The following is a 21503-nucleotide window of genomic DNA, read 5'->3' on the forward strand; positions in this document are numbered from 1 at the left end:
ACATTCAAGCATTCAAGGACTATTGTGATATTTTTTATGCAAGCTCACAATGTCCAATAGACTTTCAAACAAATAGAATGCTTCATCCCATGTATGAAAGTTTTCATTTATAAAATAGTTATTCTATGGTATATGAAATATTTTATATATTCAACAATGAATGATCTATCGTTCTCTTGTAACATTTAGCAAATAGTTTGAATACTTGACTTTCTATAATATTTTGTTACTTGTATGCACATTTTTGGGGAGCCAAATGACAAAGATGAGCTTGAAATATTTGAATACATTCCTTTTCATACGAGTGATTATGAACATATGTCAAGATAGATTGAAATATACATATATATTTTTATCGCACACTTATGTAGTGCACACATTTAGATATGTGTAGTTACTTTTAAACATGTTAATCTAGTGTAACTTATAAAATGTCTAATATAAGTTTAGGTTGAAAAAGGTTATAATTTTTTAATGGAATTTGTCAAATAAAGTTATTTCAGCAGATGTTTTTTAGTCAACATAGAAGTTTGAAACATAGAAAATGTTAGTTATTATTTTATTTGCTTCATAGAAAGATCATGAAGTCAACAAAAGGAAAATCAGGTGATAAAATTTTGTTCCTAGTTAGGGCCACAATAATGGTTCCCACTTTCCATAATGAAGAAATCAGATGGAAAGTGGGGAAGCTAAATTTTAGGGGCTTCAAATGAAGCCAAATCTTTGAATGAAGGTCCCAAGGGGCTTCACTTGAAGCCTCCATGCCAATATTGGTGTGGGGGCTTTGAATGAATCTTAGGGCTTCATTCGAATCTGACATGCAGACCTCGTTCATACTCCTAATAACTGATCGAAAAAGCTTTTAATTCCAACATTTTTTCTTTTTTGTCCCATGGTTTCATGTATGAGTTGGTGGACTAGGGCGCTAAGAGGGAAGTTAGTAACATCATACCTTGCATTAGCATCTCCGTCTATGATGCAAGAGCAACTATTCATTAGATTTCTCATGGATAAATTCATATTCTAAATTATATTTAAATAGTATTTAAAAAGAAACTCAATTTAAATAGTGTTGTCACTTTATCCCACAGCAACTCAAGTGAAATACCTTCTTCTTCTAGTTGATGGAAGAATTCCATATGCTTTAAACACACAGGAAAAACTTCAGAATTGATACTGGGGCTTTTATTGATGAATTCAACCCAAACACCATTTCCTAATGCCTCCATGAAAGTTTGCTGAGCCAACTCTAGTTCATCACGCTTAGAATGAAGAACCCCAATGTTGTTTAACAATTCAATGGGTACATCTTCTCTGCTCTTCTTCAGAAGAGACTTTGATGTGTTAAGAGAATCTAAGGCTGCATCGGGGTCTGATGATATCAATAACTCACCCATCTTAATAAAGGAATGAGCATCACGTGTATCTATGCGAGTTGCCTTTCTTAGAATTTCTAAAGCCTTCTCTTGCTGCCCTTGTTGAGCATATATATGGCCTACAACTTTCAAGCTCTCACAGTTCTCAGGGTGAACCTCCAAAACCTTTTCAAAATTTGAGAGAGAACTCTTAAGATCTCCCAATTTCATTTAACCTGTCCCAACCCAAAGTATGGCAACACAAAATCCTATGGATTCTGGCTTTCCTTGACTGATGCCATGTAGTAGCAGCCAACAATTTCATAATCACCTTTGCTATGATAAGATCATGCAAGATTATAATATGAATGAGATTTCATGAGAGGGTGGTCTGTCGAAACAAGAGCTATCTCAGTAAACTGTTCATTTGGATCTCCACATTGCTAATCACTTGGATCAATGCTTTTCTCTTTCTTCACAAAATAGGTTTGGTCCCAGAGTTCAGCAAGTCAAGAAAGTGAACCATTTAGGTTAGTGTCTCCCCTCCCAAATGATTTCCTCAAAATCAATATAGATGGGTTTTCAAGGAGTAATCCACGTCCAACAGGAATGGGTGGTACTAGTAGTGGAACTTTAAGCCCTGTTTAGTTTTTCTTTTCTACTTCCTTAAGTACTCATTCTAAAAATTAGATGGAAGCTTGGGCTATTCTCTATACTCTTGAGAAAGCTTGTGTATTGGTCTGGAAAATGATTTTTGCAAGATGGACTATGATTCTTGTCACCCTTCTGAATAGTGGAAATTTTCTAGATTGCTCTTGGAGGCTAGCCTTGGTGGCTATGCTGATGTACAATTTAATATGTTTGAGAATGAATATGAACCTTTTTGTTAATATGATTCTAGATGTTAAGTAGTTAGCTATAGATGCACCCTTATGTGTGATCTTTTTTCTTAAATCAATATAAAAAGGTGTGGCCCCTCGGGGCCACAATTTACTTGGAAATGAAAAAATGTAAAATAAACATAGATATGAGATAAGAAAAATAATTAAAAATGGAATAATAACAAAAGCAATAGCCATTGCTAAAGTCTACCCTTCTCATACTTTGTCACTTGCATAAGGTCAAAAGAAGAGATGTTATAAGCCCTAGAAAAGACATAGCTGTTGAACCTAGGAATTCTCATAAAACTTTTCAATGTGGAAATCGTTTCTCATCATGCATCTGAAAAATAAGTCTCGCCGTAGATTTTTCTTAAAATCACAGTCAATGAATTTAAGGCTATAAGAACAAACATGCCTACCAAATATGACACTTTGGGTTTCAACGTTGAAACTAAAAAGCATCAACCTACATTGGACAAAACAATTTAAACAAATTGAAATGGAGCACCCAAATCGGGAATTGCTAAATGTCCTAATCAACTAGTTTTTATGCTCTGCAGTAACGACCTAGTATTTATACCAATTATGCTAATTTTTTTGGAATATGTATCATAAATATTGCCTCAAATCCTTAGCCTAACCTATGGGCCCAAAACTTGTCCAGTTTGCAAGTACTAACTAGAATTCAAAACCAATATCTTGATGTATTTGATAGATCATTGTCAATTGTATGATTTCTCTTTATTATCATTTCTTGAAGGATTGATGGGTGGATGCTTAACCAATTGATGTCTTAATTATAAATATTTAAATGATTGGATGCTAGAATGGTTGATACTCGAATAGTTGATATTTGCCTGTATAAGTGACTGATTGTTTGCTTGCTGGTCTGATTGTTTGGTTATTTTGATATTTGATTCCCAATTGATGATAGGTGGACAATTGAATGGTTTACTTTGATGGATTCAGGATTGATGATTTAACAAATGTTGATAGTGATGATTGAATGAATGCTGATTTGATATATTGGTGTGTACTGATTTCATAAATTGATTCTTGAATGGATTTCTGATTTTGTATCTAGTTGAATGAAATGACATTTGATGGTGAATTTCTATTGATCTTCCCTTTATATTTTATTTATAAAAGAATTGCCACCCTTCAAAAGGAATTGAGTCGCCACCCTTCATTGCTGCCTCACGGAATAATAATTTATTTCCAAATGATTGTTTGCTTCCTTCATGTTCTCTTCTCATAGAATGGTCTCTCCTTTATATCTTAATCCTTCAATACTCATAACTCTTTATTGCATTCATTTTGATCATTCACTAAACTTAATTGAATTATAATTATATTACATGTTATTTTAATTTTTTATATTTTTTACTTTTTATTTGTATTATTGAATGTCATGTCAAAAAGGGGACATTATAGTGAGATGCATTACAATATAGAAAAATAACAAGAAAATTATTGAAACAAACTGATACAACATTCAGATTATAAAATTAGATTGCTGCAACAACACAAATTAACCTAACAGAAAGCATAGAATACCATTCCCACAATGACTGAACATTTACCCACTGAACCACACCTCTTCTAAATAATGTAAGATGCTGATAACACGTTGATACTGCCATCACACATGTCAAATTAGATTGATACACACTAAAAGCCACCCCAATCAATTATAGCTAACATCTGGATGCACACTTATAATTGATGTCAATCAGAATACTGAAGGTCTGGAATAGGGCATAGTGGCTACTGATACAATAGGTACAAACTCATAGAAAGCTCACCAGATTCGCCAAAGTCTACATAACTAAGACTTAGCATCAAAGGTTCTCCCTAGGCACCTTGAAACCACCAAATATTGGCCCCAAAATAGGAGCCCTTCATCTTCAAGCTCTCACATATTTGCTCCACTTGGTACAACACCCCATAAAGGTCATATATTCACTTTCAACTTGGATAGCCTACAATATGGTCTTTGTATACAATTCATTTTTTGTCGTTTCATTATATGGTTTGAACAAGTGTGGAAAAAAATCAGATTTTTATTATGAATTTTCTATTCACCAATATATGTTAAACTAATTAGCAAGGTCACTTTCCTAATACTTTATGAACTAGATGCTATTCGCAAGGTCAGTTTCCTAATACTCACTATAGTACTTGCTATTCAATTGAGATAGACACGGCTCATTAGTTTGTTTGTATTCTCTTTGGATTTTGTTAAAGAAGACAACTGAATGCTATATGATGAACTAAAAGTTCTGTGGTGTCAACAAGCTTGTGCATCTCTTGAGCCAAATTACCAGCCCTAGTGAAATTTTTTGTTGTTCAAAAGTGGCACCATACTAGACTATTTGCAAACAACCATGCAGATAGGCATTCTATAGATAAACTTGGGAACATCTTGCCAAGTCTTCAGTACATAATAAAGCAACTGAATTTCATAAATTGTTTTTTTGATAGCTGATTTGTTTAAATATTGCCCATCAAAAATTACTTAGTACATCTCATCTTTTTTCTGCACAGGAGCTTGCAGTTCTGAAGAATTTGATAGCGAAGAATTTGAAGAAGATATTGTAGCAAAGGTATATTTGGTGTTCTTTTTTAAGTGAAAATATGATTGGAAATTTTGTATATTGTCATATTTCACTTGCAAAAAGGTCAAATTGTAAATAGAGGTGAAGTTGTATGGATTTAAGTTTCTCCTTGATTATTTATAATGCTCTCGATTCCTCCTTTGTAGCTGTAAAAATACTTGTTTATTTTCACCTTTCCAGATACCCTTTACCAGGTTCTTCAAGATTCCAAAATATCTTGGGCTGACCCCACTCCAGCATGTCCTAACTCCTACTTGGTTCAGAGACCTAACTCCTTTTTATATGTGTCTTCCTCTTACTACTCCATCTGCAGGTTGCAAACAAATCATCCTTCTTCCACCAACGAGTCATTCCATTCAAGATAGACCATGTTTGACGATATCAACGCACAAAAAAACAAGGAGACAATTGCTAGACTGTGGTCTAACTTAAAAAGAAAAGGTGATGGAAAATGTTATTGTCCTTGCAAAATGTGTAAGGGCTTAAAGACTCGAAGATATCTAATCACAACAGCTGAGCAACATTGTAGGCAACATGGTCACATTGAAGGGGGAAACGAGTATCGCCCATTGGTATGTATTTTAATAGTTTATAAATTACATAAGACATGATTTGATTATGACATCATGGTCATGGTTAATATAAGGTCATCATTTTCATATAGGTCAACATCCCTGAGTTTCATGTTATGGACCATGACAATTCGAAGAATGCGGATTTCCAAATGAGGGAACATGGAGGTGTGAATATTGAAGTAGATGGTAATGATACCATGGAAGAAGATTAGGATGATGAAGATCACGATGATCAAGATGATAATGATGATGATGATGATGGTGATGATGATGCAGAGTTTGATGTACCTTTACTTGAGAAGGCACACCAGTCTATATATGAAGGCTCCAAAACAACTCTTCTTGCCGCTGTATTGCTATTGGTGAACTTGAAGGTTATAAATGGTTTATCCAATGTAGCAATGACACGTATGTTAAGGTATGCCATCTTCTTTCATTATTTTACTCGTAGTTCCCTTACAATTAACATTGGGTTCATGTAGCAATTAATATTCTTTAAATTAAGAAATTATATTTTTGGTTGTAGGTTGATAGGTGAGTGTTTGTTACCACCATCAAACATTCTACCTCACTCGTACCAAGAATTATCTTCCATCATGAAAGATATTGGAATGGAGTATCAAACAATAGATGCATGTCCGAATGATCATATTATATATCATAAATAGCATGAATTTGCAACACAATGCCCTACTTGTCATATCAGTAGATATCAATTAGATCGATTAACAAAAAAGGTGCCTCGCAAGGTTCTTTGGCATATTCCCATTATTCCACATCTGCAATGATTATTCAAGTGCAATAGCTTGGCACAATTTATGGAGTACCATGCACGCAATAGAAGTCAAGATGACATTATGCGAATGCCTGTAGATGGTTCGACATTTAAAGAAATAGAGGAAAAATGGCCACACTTTAAAGAAGAACCTCATAATCTCAAGCTTTTATTGGCAACAGACGGTGTCAATCCTTATGGAGAGATGAGATCTACTTACTTAGTGTGGCATATTTTTGTTATCAACAATAACATACCTCCTTGGTTGTCCATAAAGAGAGAGCACATAATGTTGACACTGATTGTTCTAGGTATTTTTTGATTTAGTGGTCATCTAAATTAATTTATTATTACTAATCCATCAAATGGTCAAAATAATTATGTAATGTTTTTGCTCATTCAACTAGGTAAGTACCAAGTCAAAGATATCAACATATATATTGAACCCCTTATCGACGAGTTGGTGGTGTTATGGAATGGGGTTACTATGTATGACATTTGTAGACCAATAGGACAAAGACAATTTCAATTTCATGCAATGCTTGTATGGACAATACACGATGCCCCTGGGCTAACACATTTTTGTGGTATGTTCTCTTCTTGACACCTCTTTTTTGGTATGTCAAAGTTAACACATTTTATCCAATTATACACGATCTTGTAGGTCTTTAGACAAAGGGAAAATTTGCATGTCCAGTTTGTGGTCCAAAGACAAAATCTCGTCATTCAAAAAGTTTAAGAAAGCAGGTGTTTGATGAGAATAGACACTTTTTGCACAGAAATCATAAGTACCGAATTATCGAAAAACATCTTTTCAATGGTCTAGAAGAGACTATGTCAAAGCCACAGGGAATGACACCTCGCCTATGGAAGTTGGCATACAATAAAATAAATCGTCGAGGTAATGTCATTCCATTTGATGCTTTTTGTTTCAAATTTATATTTCGATATTGTGTTTTGTTTACTGATGATGTGATTGATGGTTGTGAAGGTCGTCAAGACATCAATGTCCAACTTCCAAAAGGACTAAAAATTTATCCTACGCAATTTACTAGGTTGCCGTACTACGAGCAACTCCCAATTGTGCATTTGTTTGATCTTATGCATATTGGAAAGAATGTAGCAGAGACATTATGGAAAATCTTGGATGGAAGGCATGACAAAGATCAAATTGTCAAAACTTGTAGTGACATTGAAGAATCCAACCATGCAATGAAAAATGGTATTCGACCAAATAAAAATGGAGACCGGATTGATACAAGTGCCCTCGGTTATTGTCAGAGCAGCAGAGCAATGTTGTAAAAGAAGTCATTAAAAAAAAAAGATTTCCCACAAGATTTGCTACGAACATAAACAATGTCATATCAAATAAAAGTGAATTTGGGCCAGGGTTGAAAACACACGATTGGCATACATTTATTGAGGTAATTCAGGTTATTTTGTATTCACTATATATTTATATACTACATGTAGTTTCAATTGCATTCTTTTATAAAATATTGACAAGATCATTTTACAAATATTGCAGTACGTTCTACCTCTATCTCTCCCACGCCACTTTGCCAACAATGTCAAACAGGTTATATATGATCTTGGAAAATACATAAGGTGGTTGTCATCTAAAGAAATCAATAAAGAAGATATAAAATATTTGAAGAGAAAAATTCCTCTTCTGATGTGTGAAATGAAAAAGTGTCTACCTCCAAGTTTTTTCAATGCACAAGAACACTACCTCATACATCAAGTTGAGGAGATTGAATTGTGTGGACCTGTACCAACCAGGTCAATGTGGATGGTTGAGAGGCACTTGAAATTTTTGAAAGGCTTGGTTTGACAAAGAGCACATCCCGAGGGTTCTATGGTGGAGGGATATATGGTATACCAAACCATGGTGTACATTACTGAATATCTTCCTAATTTTGCAGCAAACATCCATGTAGATCGTATTTGGGATCCCAACTCAATTAAAAAATTCGAAGGGGAGTACTTGATGGGCAAAGGTAGATCGAGGAAAGTGAGAGGTAAATCTAAGATGTTATTGTAGTTAATTAATTCATATAAATCTTCAATATAAGTTATTTTTAATTGGTGTATTTTTTTGAAACAGGTGGTCGAGAGTGGGATGCAATGCATTTGTATATTGCGAACAATCTTGATTGGATGACGGAATGGATTGAACGATGTCAACAAAATGGTTGCTCATTAACATGGGAAGGTGTTGCTTCATTGGTTACAGAAGCTCATCGTGATGGAGATTCCAATGTTATGCCGATGGTAGTTGATCTAGTAAAGGGTTTAAGAGGTGGAGAGGTACGTAGAAATTTATTAATGATCATAACTCGATGTATGTTTCGTATCAACTCACGATGCAAATAATTTACACACACTTCAAAAATTGTAGGTCAAGCACCAAAAAGCTATGTACTATCATGGCCACAAATTCTGCATAAAAAGGTTGGATGACACAAAGAAAACTTGTGATTCTGGGATAACTGTAGTTTTCAAGGTCACCAATATATCATCTAGAAATGACATACATCCTCAACAATCTCAAAATCAATAATATGGCATCTTGGATGATATAATTGAGTGTGAATTTAACACCTTCAAAGTAGTTCTATTCATCATGAAATGGTACATGTTACGACTAAATCAAAATGATCTAGATAGAACAGTTATTCAACATGATAATGGATTTACAATGATCAATACAAGGTCGTTTGAGCCAGTTGGAGATGAGCCCTATGTTATTCCAAGCCAATGTGAGCAAGTTTTTTACTTAGAGGTTCCAAATAAATAGGGTTGGTCATTTGTTGTTAGACACGATTCAAGAGGAAGGCCGATAAAGTATAATGTTATGGAAGAAGAAGATATTGAAGATGATGAAGAAGCAAATGATGACGATCGAGATGATGGTGATGACGATGATGGTGATGGTGATGATGATGATGATGATGGTGATGATGATGATGATGGCGATGGTGATGATGGCTATGCTGATGGTGATGATGGCGATGATGATGGCGATGATGATGGCAATGATGATGGTGATGATGGCGATGATGATGATGATGATGAAGAAGAAGAAGATAATCAATGACTACAAATGTCGTCACCCCTTCTGTTGACGATCTTGCATTCCATATATAAGGTAAATTTGTTCATGTTTATGATGTTGCATATTGTTCATGTCGTCTTCTAAGTTACTTGTAGCATACATGTATCATGTAATTTTTAGTGAACTTAAGATAAATGATTAACATATGCAAGAAGTTTGATTACATATTTATTATGTTCATTTCTAATGATTACAACATATGTTATTTATAGTTACCAATGTTTATGTTGTGTCTGATTATGACCCTTTTTGCAAATAGTCAATTGACTACAGGTACATCGTCACCCCTTCTGTTGATGATCTTGCATTCCATATATAAGGGAAATTTGTTCATGTTTGCGATGTTGCCTATTGTTCATGTTGTCTTCTAAGTTATTTGTAGCAAACGTCTATCATGTAATTTTTAGCTAACTTAAGGTAAATGATTAAAATATTCAGGAAATTTGATTACATATTTATTGTGTTCATTTCTAATGATTACAACATATGTTATTTATAATTACCAATGTTTATATTGTGTCTGATTGTCACCCTTTTTGCAAACAGTCAATTGACTATAGGAGATTTGACCCGTTTGGCGTGGATTGTGCACAGTGACATGGATCAGCAGGTATAAGTCAATAAATAGACATAATTTTCTTATATTCTTCTTGTTTATCATTGAGCATGTATGTTATAAATAGACGTATTATATAATCATATAATGTATATATAGACAAAGAAGGTCCGTATAGAAATATAATTGTATAATCAATTTCAACTTACTACATTTTATATATGTCACTTTCACTTTCCATTTGATGGATTGCAAGACCCACCAAATAGGTACTTGTCAAATCTATCTACATCGAATGAGGGAAATGAGGAAATGGTAGATGAAAGTTCTACATGTAGTACAGCTAAAAGAGGGAGATCAACTAGAGGTCAAAAGAATAGAAAAAAATTTGATAAACGCATGCAATTTTTCCTTGCTAATGGGGGGTCATGTTTTTATGATGATGAGACCAAAGGTGACATCAAGGTGCCCTTTCGGTACTCACACATTGAGAAAGAATGGATACCCAATGAGCTACTTCCAATTAACACAGATTTTTGTGTTAATGAGAGGATATATCACATTGCTCCATCCTCATTACATGGTTTGGGCCTATTTTCCATGGATGGGATAAAGGTATGTTACAAAAAAGTTGTCGAATTGTTCAAGTATGTTGGTCCATATTACAATTACAATGATTGGATGCAGATTGTTCAATATAAAAAAAGTATGCGTAGGTATGGGGTATCAGCTAATTATATACAACGGAAAGAAAATGATCAAAGTAAAAGATTTTCTATGTACATTGATGGGAGACCAAAAGCAATAGGTAATATTGCAGGTTTTATAAATAGTATGCGACCTTCTTCAACTAGTAAGCAACCCAATTGCATATTTGAGGTGCGTGAGGGGAATGAAGTTTTTGTTTGTGCAATAAAATCAATAAGTGCAGGGGAAGAACTGCTAATTGATTACCATTTAAATTGCATAGATACAAACAAAGTTACTATCATGAGGGCTGTAAGTACTATTTACCATTTTGTTAATAAGTTTTTTTTGCTGTCTATTGCTTTCAGTTAGCTAAATTTTTTATGTTTAATCTTTGTGACAGGACGATATGGATCTGATAGATGATAGAGGTCACCAGGATGCTACTCCCACCCCTTCTTCAACGAGGGTAAACCTTTTTGAAATTGTACAAATTAGATAGTTGAAAAATGTTATATTATTACATTATTTTGTTTATGATTTTTGAGTTTTTATGATAGTTTTACTGATATTCCTCTCACAATTTGATGTTCAAGATAAGGGTAAAGCAACAACAGTAAGCACCGAGCCACTAGCTATGCATTCTGATGAGGATATTACTGATACTCCCAATTTCATAAAAATGTTGAAGAAAAAAGTTAGAAAAAATAATATAGAAGCAATGAAAATTTTGGATGAGGCAAATATGGAACTTGGGAAGATGATGAAGAAGCTATCAGATTTGAAAGCGCAAGCTCAGTGTTATGAAGTAAGCTCCAATGAATATTTAGTTATAACAAAATTTCAATAAAGATTTAACATTTTATAATCTTTTATGTTGTGAAGTAAAATATGTAATATGTGCAAAAATACTTTATTGATGCAATTTTTTTAAAGAGTTGTAAGAAACTTTAACTACTAAATTCTTGTTATATAGGAATTTTTGGCAATTGATCCACAACCTGGTCAAGGACAACGCTGCCAGGCCAGTAGTAGCAGAGCTTCGGCTGCCACTGGTAAAATAATCTTTTAGTTGACAAGTTAGAAGGAATTTTTTATTTTGAACATTCAAAACTTCTTAACTCTTACTTTTATTATTTCAGAATGTCTTTGCTAACAATGTATTGTTCAAGTCATCTAGTGCAGGAGACTCCTACGAGGTTGACGGGCGCCTGTACGAGATTGCCGACTGCAATGTCAGCAACAAGGGGACATCTAGCTAGTAAATCCTTGTTTTTCTATATTTGGTTTTGTGTTAATTATGAGTTGATAATATGTAATTTAATCTTGGGATGCATCACATAGTGTATTGTTTTTTTTGTGGTAGGAGATGCACTGTCTGGTACGCTGCCAAATGCGGATCATAGTGCATCTATTGGTGATAATTCACCATCATTTCCTGGAGCTACCTGTGTTTCTAGCACAGGATCTATGGAGACATCGTTGTTGATTGACGATAATGAATTAATTCCTTTGAAATGTCCTAAGATTCCAGGTACTTTAAATAATTATTTTTTATATTGTAATAAGGATTTTCTTGCAAGATGTAAACATGATAGGAAGTGGTGAATGCAAGGGCTTTTGATGTGGAGTGATGCCTCATGACCTTCTTTAGTGTGTTGTATTGTGAAAGTTGTTTAATTATTCTAGAATTCTTTTTTATTAGGGTTTTGGTAGGATCATCTGAATTATCAATGGCCTTTTGTCTATACCAGTAATTCTCTAGTTTAGTAATTTGGTACATTGCAATTTCATGCTTTCAGTAGAAGATACTAACCAATTTTTCTACAGAGAACCAAAAGTGGGAGTCTTCTTTCATAAGATTCATTTTAATGGTTTTTACTATTAATTATCCCATGACATTTTTTGCAGGAAACGATACATTTTATAGGAGGCTTTATGACCTCACATTGCTAAGATTTGGGCCCACCATACGTACTAGGTTGCTGTACATCATAACTGAACTAATTTTATCCCACTATTTTTTTTCATATCATTAATTGGTACAACATTTTTCCTTTCATTCGGGTCTTTTCTTATACTAGCTATATCTAACAATTTTGTGTTTTTTCTTAAAAGGTGGAACTACCAATCTCAAAAATTAAAAGATGAGCTCATCAAAGATATAGAGCATGAGTTTGGTAGTAATATTTTTGATCATAAGAAATTGTTACAAAAATTTGTTAGACATCTTAAGGTTGTGAGGGACACATATAGAAAGAGCCTCGTCCTAACTCGAAGTACGAGCATCCTCCCTTTGTTTTAGTGAGGAACTGGAATGAGTTCATTTTGGATGCAAAGGAGAAAGGGAAACGTCCAAAAGAAAGTAGACCAGAAAATCCAAAAAGGTATGCAATAGTATTAACTACTAGTACATTAATGAGAAAATTTAGGGTTCAACTTCAGTATCAACAATTTTAACTAGCTCAATTTAATCTATCTATTGATGAAAGGTATGTAATTCATATGTTGACACAATTGGTTATAAATCTCAATCTCAATCTGGGCATAAATCCTACATAAGATATATTGACAAAATGAAGCCCTTTATTCATATTTAGTGACAAATTTTAGAGCCTATGTCTCCTATGGGTTCTTTTCTCAAATTTTATCTTTGCTGAACTCAAACTCAAATTCAACTAAGAAATTCCTACTCAAAGTTGTGACAACCAAATCTTGTGATATGATGTACCATGTTAGATTTTGAGTCATAAAAATAGGGAATGCCTTGACCACTATACTTGTTGACTTTCCCTTTCTTTTACAATAATTGCTCGCTATCTTGAGTTTCCTATCCCCTGTTGTCTTTTGGGTCATGTGTGCATCAAATCTGCACTTAATCTGCATGTAAATCCTGATGAAATCCATCATTGAAGATATCAAATCCCATATTATGTAGTATTCTGTTAACTATGATAACAATATATAATGTTGTCGTTAGTGATTCTTATTTTATACTGTCATCAATTCCATTTTGTGCTTTGTTGCATATCAAAAAAGAAGTGCATATACACTATACATCAGATTTAAGTTTGAAGCATCACAAAATCTAATCTCTATCTTTAGATAACAATGTAGTCTGAGAATCCTAAAGAATTTAAAGCTGAGCATTTCCACCACATCTAAAATCCATTCTTCTTTTTTAGTATTTTTCGTTGCTGCTGAAGCTTTGATCACATGGATTATGTGTCTATACCCAACCAATAGATTATCCTTTTTAGGGAATCCCTACTTTTTCTCTTGTGGAAACTCTAAAGATGGAAACTCATTAAGAGATTTTTCCTGATATCACCCTGCTTCCAATCTTTCTCTTTTATTCCTTAGCTCCTTGCAAGCTCACAAAAGGCATATCAGCTTTGGTAACATGTTAATTATTTGTGTGTAGACTAATTCAAACACATATATCAGTGAAGTAAAGAGACAAAGTACCAAGCCTAACACATCTACCTTGGGGGAGCACTCTTAAAATACAACATAATGTACAACAAAATTCACAGTGTGTACAAATAAATTTTCATTTTATTTGAACCTTCACTTGCACCTCTTGTTCCTTCACATTCTCATCCTTTTGAATTCAATATTTCTCGCTATGCTGTTTTGTCAAAATCCCTAAAATAGGAGTTATTTCTCCAACATACTACCACGCATAATCCTCAATTTTGCTATTTAAATTTTGTTATTGTAAATATGAAAGGTATGTAATTCATATACTGACACAATTGCTTATAAATCTCAATCTCAATCTGGGCATAAATCCTACATAAGATATATTGACAAATGAATCTTCTAATATGTTCTCTCTGTGACCAAAGGCACTCACCCTTATAAAACCTTCACCTATGGGTCCAAACCCACTTCCTGGAGTTGTAACTATACATGCTTTCTCAAGGATCTCAGTAAAAATATCCCATGAATTTTGACCAAGAAATCGAACCCATACATATGGCACATTTTTTCCTCCAAAGACATCAAACCCAAGTGAAGTAAATGTTTCCACAATGATTCTAGTATTCTCTTTATAAAATTCAACAACTCCATGCATGGCCTGCAACAAAATTGAGCATCCCATATTAATAATCATCATATGAAATATTTTAGCACTAATGCAAGTTAAAGTGAATGATCATTATTTTAGTCTCAAATAAACTTCCCTACAACTTTGCAGATCTTTGTGACCAAAACCATGCTTTCTTATAATAAGCAATCTCAATCCAACAGAGGAAAGGTCAAAGAAAATTTGACAACAGCTACCTTATAAATGACTCTTTTTTGACATATTGTTTTTTCTTTTCATATCAGCAAGAACAAGTATGATTCATACGAATTAGGTAAGTTAATTAATCATTGATAAAGAATAGATAAGGTAAATTATCAATGAGTGCTTTATTTGCCTTTTGCTACCTTATCAATGTCTCTTATCAAAAAACATAACTTGAAAATTATAAAATATGACACAACAGAAACTCAGATATTACATATCTGTCAAAACAACCGTTTTGAAGAGCACTTCTTACCTTTAACCCTTCTGGAGAAAGGCAAGCTAATCCACCAGCTTGTGCAATATTAGATGCACCATTGAAACAAATAAACATGATATGATTGAAATCATTTACAATAGGGAATCCATCAGAGAATCGAAGCTCATCAGGAACAACTGTCCATCCAAGACGGACACCTGTAAAGCCAACATATTTGGAGAATGATGCAGTCTCAATTGCAATCTGCATCACAATATACAACATTAGTAACCAAATGAGAATACCTTCAAAAGTATAGAAAATAAATGCATTAAAACTTAGACAATTTCAATAAATGGCGATGCAAAGCAGAACATGTTTAGACTCTAGTATGATAAATAGCATGAACTCCATGGATAAATAGCATGATTACACATGTCAATTAAAGGTATGATGCTATACTTTCTTCCTCTTTTTCATATTTTTGGTGGAACATGCTACTTTATGCTAAAACCTTCATACCAATATATAATAATCCACTATTTAGTACTGATCTTTATATCTATATCATCTAACATATTTCAAACTTTTCATAGGTTGTAGGACACCTCAAAGGCAACAAAGGCAAGGTTGGAAAAGGTTGGGCAGCACAGACTTGGCTCTGGGGGATATTCAAAAATCAAAGCACATGTTGTAAGTAGCAATAAATGAATTGCAAATAAAAATTATTTATAAAATACAAATAATTTTGTTAATTAATAAAAAAATATAGGGCACTGATTTTAATTTGGAGGCCACGTAAGAACACAAAAAAACTGCCTTCAAGCAAGGCTATGCAACGGTGGCTGAACGCCTACGGCAAGCTTCCATTGCCCCAACCGAGCAGTCTCTTGCATCATGTGCATAGGTAAATATGCCAAAAAATATATTAGAAATTGAATACTTGAGCAACAATTTATTTGATAATAATGTGCATGACATTGCAATGCAGCCTGTTAATCTTGACACAGATCATACGCATCATCATGAAGCCCCTGATGTGCATCGTACTGTCGATGGAGGTGCTCATTTGTTATTTAAAATTAATTATGTAATTATTAATACAATTCAACATCTTTAATTGAACTTGGTGTAATCTTTTTGTGTTGAGGATATAGAATCATGTCGTGCTGAACGAGTGCTAGAGGATGTTCAGACTGATCAATAGGTAGATCATGTGGCACATTCAGGTAAAGAAAATCTATGTTTTGTTCTTTTAAATTATTTTTTTGATTTGTAGTTCTTTTACTTAAATAAAAAATTGTAATTCACTAATATAAAATGGTGGGAATTTAACCTCATGAAGTACTTGTTATTGTAGCGGACCCCCCTTTGGTGCAGCGGCCTCATGATGTTCCTAAATGGATGAGGAGGAGACATGTGTTAGAACCAGTAGAGGAGGGGGATCCTGACGAGGACATTGATATTCCTCTTAGAAATTATATGAAAAAAAGAAACGACAAGAAAGCAAAAAAGACATGATTATTCATGAATGACTTACTCTTGAATATTGTTAATGAATATTGTGTTAATGAATTATTCATGAATGACTTACTCTTGAATGTTGTGTGTTAATGAATTTTGTGTTAATGAATTATTCGTGAATGTTGTGTGTTTATGAATTTTATGTGTTGATGAATGTTATCATGTGATTATAATGATTGAATGTTATATTTCAAAAATGGATGAATTGAATGTTATTAAATGTTAATGGGGATGACGAGGACATTGATATTCCTCTTATAAATTTTATGAAAAAAAGAAACGGCAAGAAAGCAAAAAAGATATGATTATTCATGAATGACTTACTCTTGAATATTGTTAATGAATATTGTGTTAATGAATATTATTCATTAATGTTGGGTGTTAATGAATATTGTGTTAATGAATTATTCATGAATGACTTACTCTTGAATGTTGCGTGTTAATGAATTATTCATGAATGTTGTGTGTTTATGAATTTTATGTGTTAATGAATGTTATCATGTGATTATAATGATTGAATGTTCTATTTCAAAAATGGATGAATTGAATGTTATTAAATGTTAATGGGGAAGAACAAAAGTATAACTATTCAACTTGGTTTTTTTATGGGGATTGGATGGAGTCTCTGAGAAACGTTGGCTGCCGGTTGGGCTAGGGTTTTTCCCCTAGCCTGTTCTTGGTGTTTGATCTTTACTATTTTTCTGTTCTGTTTGGATTGTTAGCTACTGGACATAACTTGCGTTGGTGTTTTTGGAGATCTTCTGCAGTCAATTTTGGATTGGGGGTTTTATTGTTTGCATGGCAGGGCCTGGGATTTCTTCTCCGTTGGTGAGAACAGATGGTTCTTCTCCAACTATGCATGCAATGCGATCTGAATCATTTTATTCAGGGGAGAGCTCCAAGCTGAAAAAAGTTAATGGTTGTATTCCGCATAGCCATGATCACCCTGTTCTAGTTATTCCTCCAATGGTTGTAATGGAGGACATTGATTATTGGACCAAGCATGCTTTGATATGCAAATTTCTTGGAATCCAGATTTCCCTATCCGCTCTTGAGGCATGGATCCACCGCTCTTGGCAGGTGGAAGGCGATATGGAGATTATGTTGGCAGGGAATAGTTATTTTTTTGTTGTATTCTCTTGCATGTCTGATCGTGATCGTGTTTTTGAAGGAGGCCCTTATTTCTACAAAAATGTGGGGTTATTTTTCAAACCTTGGCATTCAGGTTTTAATTCTGCTGAGGATCTCCCTTCAACAGTGCCAGTTTGGGTTCGCTTGCCTCGTCTTCCCTTGGAATTTTGGCGTGAAGACATCCTTCGACAAATTGCTGCTTTGTTGGGGAAGCCAGCTGTGATCGCACATCAAACCCTCGATAAAAAGGTTATTTCTTTTGCTAGAATTTGTGTTGAAATTAATTTGAATAACCCATTACCAGATTCTTTGGAAATTTGTCTGGGGGATTCTTCTTGGGTGCAGCAGTTAGATTATGCATCCCTCCCTTTCCGTTGTCGGATTTTTCATGAGTATGGTCATTTACTATGGCAGTGCCCCCGTAACTCGAGTTTCAAAGGGGTGGATCGGTCTACAGCTGGAAATGCTGGTGGTTTGGCAGATACTACAGGGAAAGGACAATCTCAAATGGTTAATACTACCAAGGGGATGAATCCACAAGATGCTACAGGTAAGGGTAAGGCTCCAATGCAGGATAAGGATGGATTTACCCCTATTTGTCCTCGAGCTAAGGGATGTGGTCAAAAGAGGCCTTTGAAAGAAAGATTATCTGATTCAAGTTTTAACCGTTTTGAGGTGCTGGATAGTATGGTTCTAGAGGAGGGTATTTGTCCTCCTATCTCTTCTGATCCAGCTTGCCCAGATGAGAGATCTGTTCCTAATGATGCTTGTGGGGCATCTCAAGTTGTAGTATATCAGAATTGTGAGGTTCTTGTAGCTCCTATGACAGCGGCTATGGTGACTCCTGCAGTGTTGGAAGATGATGATGTTCTTTTGGCTAACTTGGTTAAGGATGTGCTACCATCAGGTAAGGGCAAGGGATCTCCTCTCCCCTTGGGGTTGCTGCCTCGACCCTTTAAGTGGGCTTCTTCTTCTCCCCCTCTAAGGAGTGGGCGCAAAACAGACCAAGAGAAGATTAAACTCACAAGAGATATATTGATTGAGTCTGGTTCAATGAAACCTTTGGATTCTCATTTTCCCAAATCTACCAAATGATGATTATTCTCTCATGGAATGTAAGGGGGTTGAATAGCATCCCTAGACAAAAGGCTATTCATAACTTGGTGGTTGATCATAGTCCTAATGTTTTTTGTATCCAAGAGACTAAGCTCTCTGTGGAGTCTATGGTCCAACATGCCTCTAGTATTTGGTCTCGTGGCCAATGCCAGTGTGTTGGGGCAACAGGTAGTGCTGGTGGTTTAGCTATATTTTGGGATCCTCAAAAAATTTCTCCTCTTGGCTGGATGTCTTCTCGCTCAGCTCTCTCTATGGTAGCTTCTGCTCTAGACTCAGGAGAGGTAATCATGGTTACTAATGTGTATGCACCTGTTGATCTTGTGGGAAAGGAGGAACTTTGGGAACATATTCAATATGTTAGAAATTGTCATCCTTGTCATCCTTGGGTGTTAGCAGGGGACTTCAATTCAATTTTAAGTTTGGAAGAGAAGCATGGTGGTTTTGGCTAGATTGGGGCCTTCTTCTACTCTTCTTCGGCAACACATATCTCTTTTGCATCTCTCTGATGTTAAGCCTTCTAATGGCCTCTACACCTAGAATAATCGCAGGACTGGTGTTGCCGCTATCTCAGAACACCTGGATAGATTTCTCATTTCTTGCTTCTGGCTTAGTGGCACCCTTACTATCTCTTCAGAAATCCTTGATTGGAGGGGTTCAGATCATTGGCCAATCAAATTTTCCGCTATAGGGGCTTATGTTCCGAAGCATCCTCCTTTTAAGTTCCAGTTGATGTGGCTTCGTGACTCCTCTCTTCATGATTTTGTTTTTTGTTGGTGGAAAGTTGGTGCCCCTACATATGGCACTGCAATGTTCTCATTTTCTAAAAGGCTTCAATATGTTAAAAGGCAGCTCAAGATATGGAATAGGGAATGCTTTGGGAATCTTCACTTTATGAAGAGGCTTGCTCAAGAAAATCTTGATGTCATCATAAGGGAGATTAGAGATCGAGGTTTCTTGGAGGATCTTGGCCAGGCTGAATCCCTTGCTTCTAGAGCTCTAGAAGAATGGGAACTTCGAGAGGAAATTTTTTGGAAGCAAAAGGCTTGAGTTGATTGGCTCTAGGAAGGTGATTGAAACACTGCCTTTTTCCATAAAACAGTGCAATCTCGCCAGAATTAGAGCACTATCTCTTCTTTGGTTAATTCTCAAGGTATCCAATTGAATTCCTTGACAACTTTGTTCCAGGAGGCTATTTCATACTTCTCTACCCTCTTCTCTGAGGACTCTCCTCCTGCTGATAATGAAGAAAATATTATTTTGTCCTGTATTCCTTCCCTTATCACTCAGGAAATGAATGATTATCTCATGCGTCCTATCTCTTTGGAAGAGCTGGAGGCGGTGGTCTTTGGCATGCCTAAGGGGAAGGCTCCTGGTCCTGATGGTTTTCCAGTTGAATTCTTTTAGGAATTTTGGGACATCATTAATCATGATTTGTTGGAGGTGGTTAAAGAATCCTATGCTAGCAAGCAGATGCTTCGAGCTTTGAACTCTACATTCTTGACTCTTATTCCTAAGAGAGAGGGTGCTAATCAATTGGAGTTTTTTAGACCAATTGCCTTATGTAATGTGGTCTACAAAGTTATTACTAAGCTGATTGCTGAGAGACTGAAAAGGTGGCTTCCCATTATTATCTCAGAAGAACAAGGTGGTTTTGTTGCTGGAAGACAAATTTTGGATGGGGTGGTTATTGCTATTGAGGCTATTCACTCTATGGCTACTTCAAGGGAGAGAGCCATGTTTGTTAAGCTGGATATGGCTAAGGCCTACGATAGAGTTAAATGGAGCTTCCTAAGGAGTATTCTTCTTTCTTTTGGATTTAGCTCTGACTGGGTGAGTTGGATTATGAGTTGCGTTACTTCTGCCTCTTTTTCTATTCTTATTAATGGTCAACCTTCACAACTATTTGGCACTTCTAGAGGCCTCTGCCAGGGTGACCCTCTCTCCCCATATCTATTCATCATCATGGCTGAAGGCTTGGGCAGATTCATTAAGCATCAGGTGTCCCAGAATTCTATTCAAGGCTGGCGGTGGGGTAATGGCTTACCTTCTCTTTCCCATCTTCAATTTGTTGATGATTCTGCTCTTGCCAGTCTTGCTAGGATCAAGGAAGCTGAAGCCTTTCGACATGCTTTGGACGTTTATTTGGCAGCTTCAGGCCAGAAAGTTAATGAGCACAAATCTTTCATTTACTTTTTTAACACTCCTGATTCTATTCAGCACAGGATTGTTGGTATCCTACGGTTTCAGATAGGTTCACTTCCTTTGACTTATCTTGGCATTCCTATTGCTATTTCCAGGCAACCACGTCTCTTCTGGCAAAATTTGATTACCAAGCTTCAGGATAAGGTAAATCATTGGACTCATAGATGGCTTTCTACTGCTGCCCGGGTTACTCTTCTTCAAGTTGTTATCCAAGCTCTTCCTACTTATAGAAGCATGGTTCATGCTGCACCTATTTACTTTCTCAAGGAGTTTGATGCTCTTTCTTGACAATTCCTTTGGAGTGGTAATTTGCGTAGTACTAAATGGAGCTTGGTTAATTTGGGCAACTGCTTGTAGGCCTAAAAAGGAGGGTGGTCTTGGTCTTCGTTCTGCTCTATTGAGTAGACAAGCTTTGGCTGCTAAACTTTATTGGCGATGGTGCTCTGGACAGCATCAACTTTGGGCTCGT

The 21503-nt window shown here is 35.3% G+C and overlaps 1 pseudogene; it reads right to left on the minus strand.

The window, feature by feature from the left end:
• LOC149557881 (protein CTR9 homolog) overlaps positions 1–15931 on the minus strand; it is a 30228-nt pseudogene extending 14297 nt beyond the window's left edge.
• Positions 15932–21503: the final 5572 nt, after the last annotated feature.

This window comes from Cupressus sempervirens, chromosome 5 (assembly GCF_028749045.1).
Source record: "Cupressus sempervirens isolate cs-2001-9-10 chromosome 5, ASM2874904v1, whole genome shotgun sequence".
NCBI classification, from domain to species: domain Eukaryota; kingdom Viridiplantae; phylum Streptophyta; class Pinopsida; order Cupressales; family Cupressaceae; genus Cupressus; species Cupressus sempervirens.